The sequence below is a fragment of the Pyxicephalus adspersus genome, chromosome 6, assembly GCF_032062135.1.
Source record: "Pyxicephalus adspersus chromosome 6, UCB_Pads_2.0, whole genome shotgun sequence".
Taxonomy (NCBI): domain Eukaryota; kingdom Metazoa; phylum Chordata; class Amphibia; order Anura; family Pyxicephalidae; genus Pyxicephalus; species Pyxicephalus adspersus.
In genome coordinates this window covers 71,383,160-71,397,476 of record NC_092863.1, presented here as the reverse complement: position 1 = coordinate 71,397,476, position 14,317 = coordinate 71,383,160, and the positions used below count along the sequence as shown (strand labels likewise).

At 35.7% G+C, this 14,317-nt stretch overlaps 1 protein-coding gene across 2 annotated transcripts in view; it reads right to left on the bottom strand.

Annotated features, from left to right (window-relative positions):
- ARB2A (ARB2 cotranscriptional regulator A) overlaps nt 1-14,317 on the bottom strand; it is a 249,225-nt gene that overhangs the window by 167,519 nt on the left and 67,389 nt on the right. The window lies entirely within an intron of this gene.

Genomic DNA, 14,317 nt, shown 5'->3' with positions numbered 1-14,317 from the left:
TGAACGACATTCAGTGATTAATTTAAAAAAAAAAAAAAAAAGTTTTAAAAAAATTAAAGGAAAAAAAAAAAAATCAACTTTATAAAAAACCAAAAAAAAAATAAAAAAAACTGAGCATCAGGGATACCAGACAACTTTGAAGCAAATATACCCACATGCACTTTTTGTGCCCATGTCATCTATAAACTACTGCTCCAGGCCTGTATAAACATTACACTATTTAAATTTAACTTGGGTGCATCTGCACTGGAACTGAAGAAAGGAGTGAGAACCAGTATGAAATCAGATTTACTTATCTATTTTATCCATTTTATTTTTATACTGCAATGCAACATCAAATATACAGGAGAGCACAAATTTGAAAATCAAGAAGCCCCAGAATGAGTTTAACTAGGCTTATCGGCTTTATAAGCAATTTCAGAGAGCAAATTATGAAAGGCAGAATGGCCAACTGTAATGGCAATTAAAAAAATTACACATTAAACATAGAAGTATTTTTTTCTGTGTATCCAGCCATTTGCTTGGAGCTCTCTTTCATTGCTCCAATGTTTTACGGTCAACATTACTTAATAAGCTACTGAACAATACAAAAAAAGCTATTGTTGAATATTTATAAAACATTTAAAAAATACCATTTTTTAATAAATTTTTTTTTAAAACAAGCAACAAAACATACTATCAGCATACACCAGTATCAAACAACTGTATTTGCATTTCTATTGAACACATAACGTTTACACTCAAGGTAAAAAGAAAATGTAAAGTATGTAACAAGCAAAACCTTTTTTAGCAACAATACCCTTCATCAAAAACTTTCAGCAGTTGCTGATCATGACTTCCAGAACAGATAGAAATAATTTTAGATCATTCCCACCAACAAACCTGTTTCAGTCGCTGAGATTTCTTACATTGACACATTTAAGTCATTCAACTTCAGAAAACACTGATGTAAAGGTTCAAGTCTATATTAAACTAAACTAGATTTCACTCCACTTCAAGAATTGAAGATGCCTGTGGATTCTGCCAGGTGAGTTGCCAAACAGCACAAATAGGATCCCTAGCACTTTTAACAGAACACATTGGATACAATAGGCGTGCAAGAAGTGATCAGAGGTACCTAAACAATCAAGCTTGACTTGTCAACATGTACAGTGCTGGGTAGGTGCACAAAGAAAAAATGATGGTTCTAAGACAACCAGTTTTCACTTCATGGAAAACCAAATGAGGATAGGTGCGGCAATGTGAATAAATTAGAGTGATTTGGACATAAACATGGTGCTACAAAGTCAGGATTTATAAACAAATTTATTATTGGAATTACCAAGGGGTTAAACTTCAATTTCAAAATGATCTCCTATTTTATAGGAAACTACCTTTGCAGTGGTTATAGTGCCAGTAAAATGATTTTACATATCTCATCTCTTTATCCTTCAGCTGAAGGATAAGCTGACGTGCTTTTCCAATCTTTCACAGGTTGTGGTTGGACCATCAACATCTTTACTAACTTACTGGTCCTGCATAATAGGGGTACAAGTAAGAGCCTATGATTTCCAGCAAAGAGCAACTTAGTGAAATGGCTTCAAGGGAGAATGTAGCTCCCCCAGTGTAACCCTAAGGTCCCAGCTGTCACTGACTGCCGGTCCACTATACTCTGTGTGTCTGAAGAACAGAGCTGCTGATAGAGATTACAGCCAGTTGTCACACGGACAGTGGAGACCCACTGATTACACTAGTAGAGCTGCTCCCAGGCCTAAACAGAAAGGTAATCTTATTTTGACAGCTTACTGCTTTTAGTACAGGCAGAACAGCATCAGCCATATTCCATCTTTAGATCTAGAAGAAGCATGTGGGACTATGATATACTGCATTTTGTACACACCATACCAATAACTCTGAAACCTTTTAGATACCTTTCAAATAAGAAATTTATGCAAACTTCCCTTTAACTTTTTGAATGACATGGCCATGAGTCCTTGTAATGCCACACATAGACTGAATATACATACACTGCAGAAATAGAACTCAAAACAAACACAAACACCCTAAAAGGGAAGTGTTCATAATGCTATGCTGTACCCTCTATGGTTTCTAACTTTTTCACATTGCATCCTTTTTAGCTCTGCTTTTTAGCCTTTACTAGAAAAGTGTTAAAAATTTAATCTCTTCCTCATGACAGAAAAGTTGAACCTACTGACCAATATTACTTCTAAAATACACACTCTGTATTAGGGTAATCCATACATCCATTAAAATATTTCTTTAAAAGGAAAGAAAAAAAAATATGTACTAAACAGCTGGAGGAATAAAGTACTTAGAGGTCTGGGGACCTGAAGACTTTCTAAAAGTTTAGGTTAAATCTGGTTATGGCAGTCAGAAAGTTTCTACAAAAAAATAAAAATTGGTGAATTGTCTGAAGCTGGTAGTAAAACCTGAATCTGTGGGTGTTCATTCTATCAAGGTATACAATGATAAATTATTTAAATAACTTGACATTCAAGAACTTTCCTATAACAAAAAACACAAATATTTTAAACATAAAAAGGTTTAGGTCAAAATAATAATGCTTTGCCAGCACAGAACAGTGTGCACATAATTTTTTTCTTCATGACAATCCAAATAGTTTTTGGAGTATAATTTTCCCTTGGATGACATGCATTATACATATTGGATCAATATATTGGTCTAAATTAGGTAGAGAAGCTGTGCAAAATTAGCTGTCACGTCTTCAAAATCTTTGTTAATTTTATTTTGAATGTTTGCAGCTTTATCAACACATGCATCAATGTCAGTTTCTTGGTTACTGAACCACTGTACTTGGAAGAAGATATAATTAAAATGTTTTGGCACAGAAAAGGTGAAATTGTATCTTCCTCCGTTCCCCAAGGAATCTGTTAAACATGTTAGATATAATTACAAACACACAACCTTATCTAGAGCTTTGACACTTTAGGTCAACCAAGTGCTATTTATTTCAAAACATTCATTTTACACTTGCCCAATGCTGTCAACTGTAGTGTTAACAACTTTTAATGGGTATTTTTGCTAAAGGTTTTAGGAATATTATCATCCTTCAGGTAGGCTAATGAATTCTCTACTTACTACAAGAAATAATGCAGAACAATTTCCATTGCAAGCCGGGGAGAAAGTAGGACGTGTTCAAAGGACTAATAGTTTAAAGTAAAAAAGCCAAAACTGGCTTCCTAGTTTTTGATACATTGCGAAAGGACCAGAACCTGGTAACATTTTTATTACACCCGAAAGGGGATTCATGGGATATTCCTTTTCTAAAGACCACTTTCATTGGGCCAGAATACATGAGAAAATCTAAATCTTTACAGCTGTCACCAAAACATGAAACCAGAAATTTCACAATGAGGATACATATTAATGTTTCACATGTTTATCTTGGAGGAACCCATGAAACAACTTCCAGGTCTTAGGGAACTCCTACCATAATTACTATAGCCACAGCTCACAGTACATTAGTGTGGTCCATGGGAAGAATGCCTCTCGCTGGCTGTAAATGTTTCCCTTACAGCCAGCCAAAAAGATCATTGGTGTCACATACACTGACCTGAAAGGAACAAACTGTCCATGGTTCAAGGAACCCCTAGCAACTTAGGGAGGAACCCTGATTGAGAAACACCATGTTAAATGAAAACTGTCAGTGGTGAAAACAAGATTTGCAGTTATTTGCTGTTGGGTCTCCAGGACAGGAATTTAAAGAGAGAGATTTCACCAATGGTGTCACAGAAAGAAATATAAGCTAGAGGTAACTAAAAAGTTTTCGCAGTAGTTCCACATTAGGATGTTTCAATCATATCCAAATTATGATTTTAAGTAACTAAATTAATTTAATAAATTAACATTTTGGGGCATCTTTTCTTATGTGCTGAAAACTGTCCCACTCACAAGGAAATCGTCATAGTACCTACATGCCACCTAAACTTTAAATTCAGCCTAAGCCTAAATTTAAAAGGTTTAAAATAAATTAAAAATAAAAAAAAACTACTTTTTTTTAGCTTGGTGTGAAAGAAAAAGACATTAGAAATAATATATGGTATGTGACTTGACTGGAGTACAGAAACTTTTTCTTTTGCTACACAATACAACATTATTTGTTTGTAAAAGATATAACCTTTCTGAAAGAGGTGTGTCAGTACAGAATGTGAAAGTACTTAGATTTTAGGGCACTTTAAATATTGAGCCCCATCACCAAGGCATATAGGCACATCTCCCAACTACATCTGCACTTATATAGAGCTGAAAATATATCTGTTCATGTCGGAACTCACAAAAAAAAAAAAAAAAAAAAGATGGGAAGTATCAAAATCAGGTTCAAGCAAATGATCCAGTGTATAGGTATTGATCCATCAATGAAAAAAGTAGAAAAAGCTGTCTGATGAAAAAGTGGTTTAATACAAACTACTTATTATAATGACACTGTAAGGTAAATAAAGAATGTGACTATTTACAATCACCAAAACAAAAAGAAGTTGATTTCTTGGCTATTCTTTTAAAGGACTTACACTTAGTGGAAATCATATTTACTTTTTGTGGAAATCATATTTAGTTTTTGCATAGAAGTGTGGGCCTGTGTAGTGCTCGCCAGTCAATAGGGTGCAAGGGTCAGCACACCCAGCTTTCACACTTGCAAAAAGTTCACTGAACCTGGTACGGCTTAGACTTCTGCAGATGCAAGAAGAAATGAATTTACAAACAAAAACACTAAACTAAAGTCTATATTTGTATCCAAAAGATAACACACCTGTAACATCAATAGTTTTTATGGTTTAGTCTACACGGACTGTTTCTCTGGCGTTTAACCTGGGCGTTTAAAAGCCCGTTTGAAATTCCCATGCATTCCAATGGGCTAATCTACACCAGGGTGTTTCCTTGAGGCACATTTTTGAGTGGTTTGGATAATGCTCCATGCAGCATTTAAAGTAATTAAAACACTGTATAATTTCAATGTGGGGTGTTTTCCAGCATTTATAAATGCTTAAAAACATCAAAGAAAGCTCCAATTGAATTGGAGGCTTTTATACGAGTTTTTAGCAGGACTTTTGAATCTGGAAGTTCCTTTTACTAAGGGAACTCCCAGATCTCTGCCACCCCAACCTGGGGTTAAAATTCAAACTCTTATAAACGCTTATGTAAAATTGCAGTAAAACGCATCATAAGCGTTTATAAGAGTTTTTTGCGTTTTAAAGGCAAGCTTTAAAAAGCTTGTAAAACTGCAACGTGATAGCCCTCATCAAGCAAACCATAGATCATAACCCCCTCCCCCTCCAAAAAAAAAGAAGAAAAATGTACTTTGCTACAAATTCTACCATTTCTGATGTCCTACTGAAAAGGCCAGTTTGGCTGTCTCTGGCCTCAATATTGTCTGAACACTCGCCTAGAAATGTATCAATTACATGAGTGAACCCCTCATCCTAAAATCTAAGGACCAGGCTGTGCCAGCATCTGCGGGCCAGTGAATGTTACTGCAGCAAGTGAATGAGAGAGTCTAGCAAGGCATTCCCTGCAAAACACCACCCCTGACCTTTTTTAATCTTGATCATGGCCTTTGACTCAAAATATGATGCTCAGGAGTTCCAACTAGGTGGACACTTGTTCCACATCAGTAACATACTTAGCACTAGAACAAGGATAACCTTCGAAAACAAGTTGGCAATGTAAGCTCCCGGATTTCTATCAACACTGCCCTTATTAAATTACCATTTACTGTTTTGCTTATAAGAGAATTTGTAACTTTGTCACCTAGTCTTCTGATATAAAAAAACTCAGGAACACTGAACAACCAACATGATCAATCTACTACTTCTTGGTGGAACTTTGTTATTTCCCAAAATCACCTGCTTATTAATGGGAAAGCAACATTATTCTAAATCAATTAAACACTAGAAAAGTAACCCAAGAAGGTAAATTGCTGAATCAGGAAAAAAGATGTGCAGTGTGGCAGATATCTGAGAAATCGCAAGGCTAGCTATGCAGAATTGCACATCCTTCAGAAGGTAAAACTTTGAAAACACATGGAATTCAGCTGAACAAAAAAAACTAATAAAAGGAATGGAGGACTTCAGCCATGAAGAGAGATTAGCAGAACTGAATCTATTCTCCCTTGAGAAGAGACGTTTAAGGGGGGATATGAGCACCCTGTATAAATATATAAATGGTGCATATATAGAACTCTCTTCCCTATTATTCAATTTAAGATTGTAACTAAGAACAGGGGGCGCGCTTTGCATCTGAAGGTAAAGAAGTTTAAGCTCCGGATAAGGAAGGGATTCTTCACTGTAAAGTCTGAAATTTGCCTTCCCCTAGATCAACTATGTCCATAGGGTTTTATATCTGGGATATGTTTATTTCCCCAGTGGTGGAACTTGATGGACTTAAGCTACGTACACACGGCAGATTTTTATCGCCCGATAATCGGCATCGGCCAAATATCGGGCGAAAATCTGCCGTGTGTACAGTCGGTGTCGTCCATCGTCCGAACGACCGACCTGCCGGATCCACGGACGATGGACGACGACCGATCCTAATGAAAGGGAAGGGGGAGAGCGCGCAGCAGGGTGCCGCTCCGTCGCTCTCCCCCTTCCCTCTCCATAAAGCATGAACGGTGCTGTATGTACAGCACCGTTCATGCATCGGGTAGTCCCTTGTCGTTGGAAAGGATCGTGAAAGATCCTTTCCAACGGCAAAAATTGCAAGTGTGTACGCAGCTTTATGTCTTTTTTCAACCTGACTTACTTTGTAACTATGTAACTACATTTGTATGTTTTACTCAAGTTCATTCTAAAGTATTTTATGGAACACTTAAACCATTTTAATACATATGCTTTTGATAAAATACAGCTCACTGCATATCAGTTCCTGCCTCTGAAGCTCTAAACTTATAATAACTCATTTTGAAACCGTGGTTGTTCTTCATGACAAAGTTTGTAATAACGTGGACTGCTTACTATCCCCTCCCCTTCATCTATTCCTTTTGTTTTCCCCTTTATCGTTTTTTTTTTTTTTATCTGTACAGTCTTGCCATGCGAAGTTTGTAATGTTGTGTGATCATATGTATCTGTTATGTTTGTAATCTTATTGGTCTATATTTAAATTTACCTTTCAATCTTCTTCTAATAAAATTTGTTTGAGCACGAAATGAGAAACAAATTTTCAGTTAATTTGTTTACTTTCAATATTTTTAAGACTTTGCAGTATGCTACTTTTATTAAAAAAATACAATACCAGAATTCATGATAACGGATTTAGGAGTATGGGATCCAGTTCACTCATTCACATTGCTGATTGCTAAATTTGGTTGATGCCAGATGGTAAATACCAGAATTTCCACAAATATGCATTCATTTACTCATAACTCATTTTAAAAAATTAGTCAACTGAATGACATTTTTGTTACTATTAAAAAAAAAAATACTCTTTTTAACCTTTTTTTTTTCTATTTATTCTCTTCTACAGATCTCTGTTGCATTTCACTTTGTCCACATGCATGCATAATGTGTAGTAAAGTTTTAAAGTGCCCGAACGGATTTGAGATACTGCCGCTAAGTCATCTCCTAGTCATAGGTTTATACCATAATTTATATTATGCCACTAATATACAAATACTGTATGTTAAATACGATACATTCGAATTTTGAGATGAACATTTCCTACATTCTGCTTGTCCTTAAACTGTTCACCAATATTTCCTAAAAAAAAACAGCTAAGAAATCGCCTTAGGAAAAGTAATAGCCTAAATCATTCTATAAAGATCAGCTCCCATTATGAACTGTAATGAGCATGTGCCGAGATGCTAATCTATAGAAAGAATTCAAAACATGGCCAACAATGGAATGGTTTTATAGTATCTGAAATGAAACTGGAAATTTATTTTAGATTTCTGCATCATTTTAACACTGCACTTGTCAAACTTTTTCCTTCCTCCCACATTCTAAGAGAGTTCAGAGCTCAGGATTTCATGCTTCCCTATTTTATTAAGACTATCCTTACCAAAGCGACTAATGACCTCCTTGTGGTTAATTCCCAAGGTCACTATTTTGGCCTAATCCTCCTCAACTCCACTGCTGCTTTTGATACTGATCCTCATTCTTTGCGCTCTTGACATTATTGACAAGGCTCTACTTAGGATCTCCTCCTACCATTTGCACTGATCCTTTGCCATTTCTTAAGCTCAGCCTTCAGCCCTCACTATTCTTTAGCAATTTCCACAAAGTTCACCTCAACGCTATATAATGGAAAGCTTTAAATAAACTAGTTTTAATAAATTTGTTCTGATTCTAAAGACAGGTATGAAAGACTGGTCAGCATGGTAAAACATTTAGAATTTTGGAACAATATGATATAGCAATATACAGATTCCCAAAATGTCAAAAATATTGGTTCATTGGCCATGAGCTAATCATTTGCAATTTTTATGCAAAGAGTGAGGACTTTTTAGCATTCCTCCATACTTTAGTTTTAGATAAGGTTTAAAAGGTAAAAAAAAAAAAAAAAAAAAAAAAAAAAAAAAAAAAAAAGACAGGTCTACCATCCAAAATTTTACACAAACCTTTATGAATTATAAGCAAACCTGAAGGATGCTTTTTAAAACAAAGTAAAATATCAATTTGAATATAAAGGAGCTGTTATTAACAAGTGAAAGTCTCTATCTGAATAATACTGACCATAGGCATATTGAAATCAAAGACTAAAAACACACATTTTAAATTTACAAATAAACCTAAACCACTAAGGGCCGGTTTAGACCTGCCTTAGGCACCTACCTACCTTTTTCCTGGCACACTGCAATGAGACAGCTCCTGGATCCTGTGGTTTGTGCATCCTCAGAAGCTCCCATTTTCAGTGTATGGCATATGCTCTGTTCAATATAAGCAAAAAACCAAAAAGCCACCAGGAGCAGGGAAGTCTTCTGCCAAACACTCCAACTTTCTTTTTGTATTCTGAGCTTAGTTCCTCTTTAAACCTGCTAATCTATCACTGTAAAACTGCATACCTAGTCACTTGCACCTTGATTTAAATTGTATTTTTATAATTAGTTGAAATTCTGTGCAGGGAACATATCAACAAAAAAAGATATACCATACCATAAAGATTACTACTAAATGAATGTATCTTAACCAACATTTTTTCTTTTGGGTAGGGTATAGCACCAATGTCAGTTTTTTTTTTAATCTTTTTTAGTTTTCCAGTTATCCAGGTAAACTCTACCTGTATCACTGGCCGTGATAGAAGGGGAGATTTCGAAGTATGAACTACAACAGCTGTGATTTACAGTTTAGGAGCCACTATGAAATATTATTGCAGGAACACTGGGAGGGAAACTATTTATGTAATTTATTTTTTTCCTATTAGATCTAGCTCAAATCCCAGCTCTAAAAAGGATCAGGTGAACACAAAGATGTTCCCCAAATGTTAAAATAAATTTAACATGTTTTCCAATTAGGATTATAGGAAGGATATATTCTCAAAGCCTACTAAATCCAGAAACCAAACAGTAATATTAATTAATTATAGCACTTAGCTGCTTCTGGTATTGCAATTGCACTGCCGATAGTTCAATATAACAGGAAAAAACTCTGATTTGCGTTGTGACAGCACCAAACAGATCATTTAACTTAAACAATACTTTGTATACATTGTGTAAGAAACTAAAATACAGTCCAAGAAATAGCCTAATTTTTTAACTGTGCTCAATTATATACACTTTTTTTTACTTTTTTTTCGTAAAAAACTTTACAAGAGTAAGTATACTAACAAACCTGACCTTATTTAGTTGTAAAAAAATACCACATGATATAATCTAGGAACACTAACTCACTAATATGCAGAATAGAGCAAAGAGAAGTGTTAGGCAAATTTAAGAGAAATCCATTTCATATTCCAGAGCAGTGCATCTGCCCCAAATGGGGCAAAACACATGGTGTATCTGTGTATGGTTCTCAATTAGTAAAGATCAGTTTCACATTGAACTTTGTAAAAGTAAATAAAAAGCACTGTATATTATGTTGGCACTATATGTTAATAATATAGTGGCACTAAATATGTTAAATAAATTATGTAAATAAGAAAAAAAATGTACAGTGTAAGAATGCATTAGCAACACACATATAAAACTGAAAGATAATACTATATAAAATACATATCTGTGCTTTACACATTACCTTTTACCTTTCCATTTTAGTAATACAGTTAGGTCCATAAATATTTGGACAGAGACAACTTTTTTCTACTTTTGGTTCTGTACAATACCACAATTAATTTTAAATGAAACAACTCAGATGCAGTTTAGGGGCTCAAAACTAATTGGACGATTGACTCAAAGGCTATTTCATGGGCTGGTGCGGGCAAAACCTTTGTTATGACATTATCAATTAAGCAGATAAAAGGCCTGGAGTTGTCTGGGGGGGCAAAACTAATTGGACAATTGACTCAAAGGCTATTTCATGGGCTGGTGTGGGCAATTCCTTTGTTATGACATTATCAATTAAGCAGATAAAAGGCTTGGGTTTAATTGGGGGGGCTTGTATGTGGAAGATTTTGCTGTGAAGCCATGGTGATGTCCATGAGTTCAAGACTACAGGCTGTCATTGCCAGCAAAGGGTTTTCAACCAAGTATTGGAAATGATTTTTTTATTTACAGCTTTTTAATTTGTCTACTTACTTTTGAGCCCCTGAAATGAAATGAGTGTGTTAAAAAAAAAGGCTTTAGTTCCTCACATTTTTATGCAATTTTTTTCTTCAACCCACTGATTTAAAGCTGAAAGTCTGCAGTTTGTTGCACCTCAAGATTGTTTATTAATATGTAAATAGATTTGTATAAAGAGGTATATATATATATATATATATATATATATATATTCATAGATGTATGAATAGGTATGTGTGCGTCCTAATAATTAGACTGTATCTAACTAGCAGGAAATAATGCAGGAATGCAACACAGGAAGGTGGTGTTTAGACAGGAAACCTATTTTACTCTGGATTCTCCAAGTCCAGGACTTCACAGAAGTAACAAAGAGATGATACAACAGCTGCCAGGAGACCAGACCTATTTTCCCATAACAAACAGATCACCAATATGGCCTTCAAAGGGCAATAAATCCATCAACTTGAGGAAAAAGGAGAGGGAGGCGAGTGAACAGATGGATTGGGGTGATGACCCAGCTGGACATGTATAGACCCCTAAACAGATTCCAGCTGGAGATTTTTTATATCAAATTTAGTTGGGAGGTCCATCAAATTACATTAACCAATCCCAATCTAGTGGGGTGTGTGCAAACTGATGGTCATCGTACCGAACACAGCCACTAACCAATCAAGGAGTCCCAAAGGTACCTAATGGTAATTAACTGTATAAAAATGGGAACTGAGAGATTTGAGCTCTCTTGTCTCTTGCTTACTCTTTGTCTCCTGAGGGTCTCCCTAGGTAAGCTGTTATGGGGTCCTCTTCGGAAGGACATAGGCTCCCGAGATAACCCATTAACATCCTAGCAGGTAGCTATAAGATATTCCTGATTATATTCTTTTGGGTGTCTACAGTATTACTGCATTACTTTGCTACTGTATTGTGTACTAAGGAGTTACTAGATTCTTACAGGGGTTACTACTAATAACTATGTCCATGTGATATATATATATGTATCATTGATTGAAGTTCCTATGTGTTTAAATATCTGGCAATATTGCTGTGTACTTTGTCTTACCTTGTTTTCTTAATTAAACTGTTTGAATGACTAGCTATTATTTGTGCTTGAACCTTCTCTAATTGAATATCTATATACCTAAATAACAAGTTCCAACTCAATCTGAGTTGTTTCAATTAAAATGTATTGTGGTAATGTACAGAACCAAAATTACAAAACAGTTGTTTCTGTCAAAATATTTATGGACCTAACTGTATGTAAATTACAATATACAAGACTTCAGATTATAAGACCAGGCTCTTTTTTACATGGCATTACTCAAAACTTATTATTAATTATTATTAACATTAATAATAAAAAAACAGGATTGATATAGCGTCAACATATTATGCAGTGTTGTACATTAAATAGGGGTTGCAAATGACAGACAGATTCAGACAGAGACAGAAGAGGAGAGGACCCTGCCCAAAGAGCTTACAATCTAGGAGGTGGGGGAAGTAACACACAATAGGAGGGGAGATATGTGGTGGTGGAAGTAGTGAGGGTTTAAAAGACGGAAGAAGACGGGTAGGCATGTTTGAAAAAATGGGTTTTAAAGGTCTCTTTTAAATAAGCAGAAAGTAGGAGAAAGCCGAATAGGACGAAGAAGACCATTCCAGAGAGTGGGGGCAGCTCTAGAAAAATCTTGAAGCCGTGCGTACGATGAGGTTATGTGTGAGGAAGTCAGTAGTAGGTCATTGGATGTTTTAGTTGACATGTAAGCACATTAAAACTTTTCCAATTGTGGGGAATTTGATATAAGCAAGCACTAAAGTCTAAGGGCTTGTTCAGATCCGAGGTTATTAAAAGTGTCTGTAAGAGGTTTAACCACTCACAAATGCTTACAAAAAACAGTTAGACTGAATAGGTCTATTTATTATCCTTCATTTGATAGGTGGAAGGAGGATTGTGGATGTTTAGTACAGCGTCCGGGGTGGTTTGCCACCTCTGCCGCCTCCAAAGATTTGAAAGTGTTGAAAAATGTCCAAACGATTTTTGTAGGTGTCTTTTTAATTTTTTTTTTTTTTATACTCGGCCTTATAAAATCACCTGTACAGGCAGTTGCAAATTCCTGCACTGGCATTTGCAAGATCTGCAAAAACCAGTTGGTTTTGCCAGAAAACAATCCCAGACATTTAGTAATGCCTGCGGTTTTCCCCAAGGCTATTTTCAAATCTCCTTTTTCCCAGACTTTTTAAAGTGTTTTTACAGCCTGCAAAAAGCTTGAAATCTTCTTGTAAAAATAGTTTAAATAGAAACGAATAGGTCTGTTTACAAGCATTTCTTCAGGAGCTTCATGTAGCTTCTTGGGTATTTTTGCCATACAAACGCCTTCATAGGCTTGCATTCAACTACTTACTTCAACTTGTGCAGAAGTTTATAAGTGTTTTTAAAGCCAGGGAATTTCTTGCTAAATAAAAACAAAAAAATTGCATTCTAATGCATTTACAAAGTCAGAACAACGCCTATAAACACCTGAACAGACCTTGGCAAATGCCTGCACAGGTGTTTGCAAATGCAAGCATTTATTTGCCTGAAAGCGATGATGAAAGCCTAGCTGTTTTGAAGAAACAAATATATAGGTCAATTTGATCCAATGTCTGGTGGAATCATATGCACATTTTAAAGAACCTAGGTTCTCTCAGTATTTAAAAAAAGAAAAACAAAGTATTTTTGTAGATGGGCAAATGTGATCCAAAGAAAAGTCTTTGCTCAGAACACAGAAAAACTATAGTTGATGAATAATGTGGTAGAAAGGGTAGACAAAAGGGTGCCTAGGCGACCGAGAATGAAACATACGTCACGCATCCCAGCTCTTGGGTGCTTTCGTCAAAAGAGAGAAAAATTGCCAATCTCACACATGCACAGTGAGATTGTCAAGTTTTTTTCCCATCTATGTCACCCGATCTTGCGCCTGTGTCGGGTGACGTAGGAAGAAGAACCCAGAGGAAGAGAAGATGGAGGCAGCCGGTGCACCAGCCCAAAGGCGGAAACTGGGACAACGCAGGACCCGATGGAAGAGACCTCAGGATCAATTGACTGCTCTGCGGGATTGAAGATAAGTGTATTTTTTTTTTTTTGTTTTGAGCGAGTTTTGAGTTTACTTCCTCTTTAAGATAGATGGGGTCACAGAACAGAGTAGACCATAGTCAGACTTAAGTTTTAAATACTTTTGATACATTACCTAAATATCTTTAGTACTGGACTTTGCACCAACGTGGTTCTATATCAACGTGGTACAATAAAGTACAGTTACTTTATTCAAGTAAATGTCTCTTGGGAAATTGTCCAAGTAATGTGTCCTTAAAAATACTTAAAACCCCCACCCACTTGATGTCTAACAAACAGAAAAAAATATTGCATCGAGTTTCTAATGTACTACAATGCATGGTGTAGGGAGGAATCTGGACAATAATCATGATCATGAGGTTAAATAAGACTAGGTTAAGACTAAACACAGAAAATGTGTACTGTATGTGTATAGAATACTGTATCGACCAAGCCACATAAGAGGGCAAGTAGTGACCTAAGTTCACAAAATCAAAGTTTTGTGGCTGTACTTTGCTTAAAGGAATTTAGGAGAGAACTGAAATGTACTGATGAGACATAGG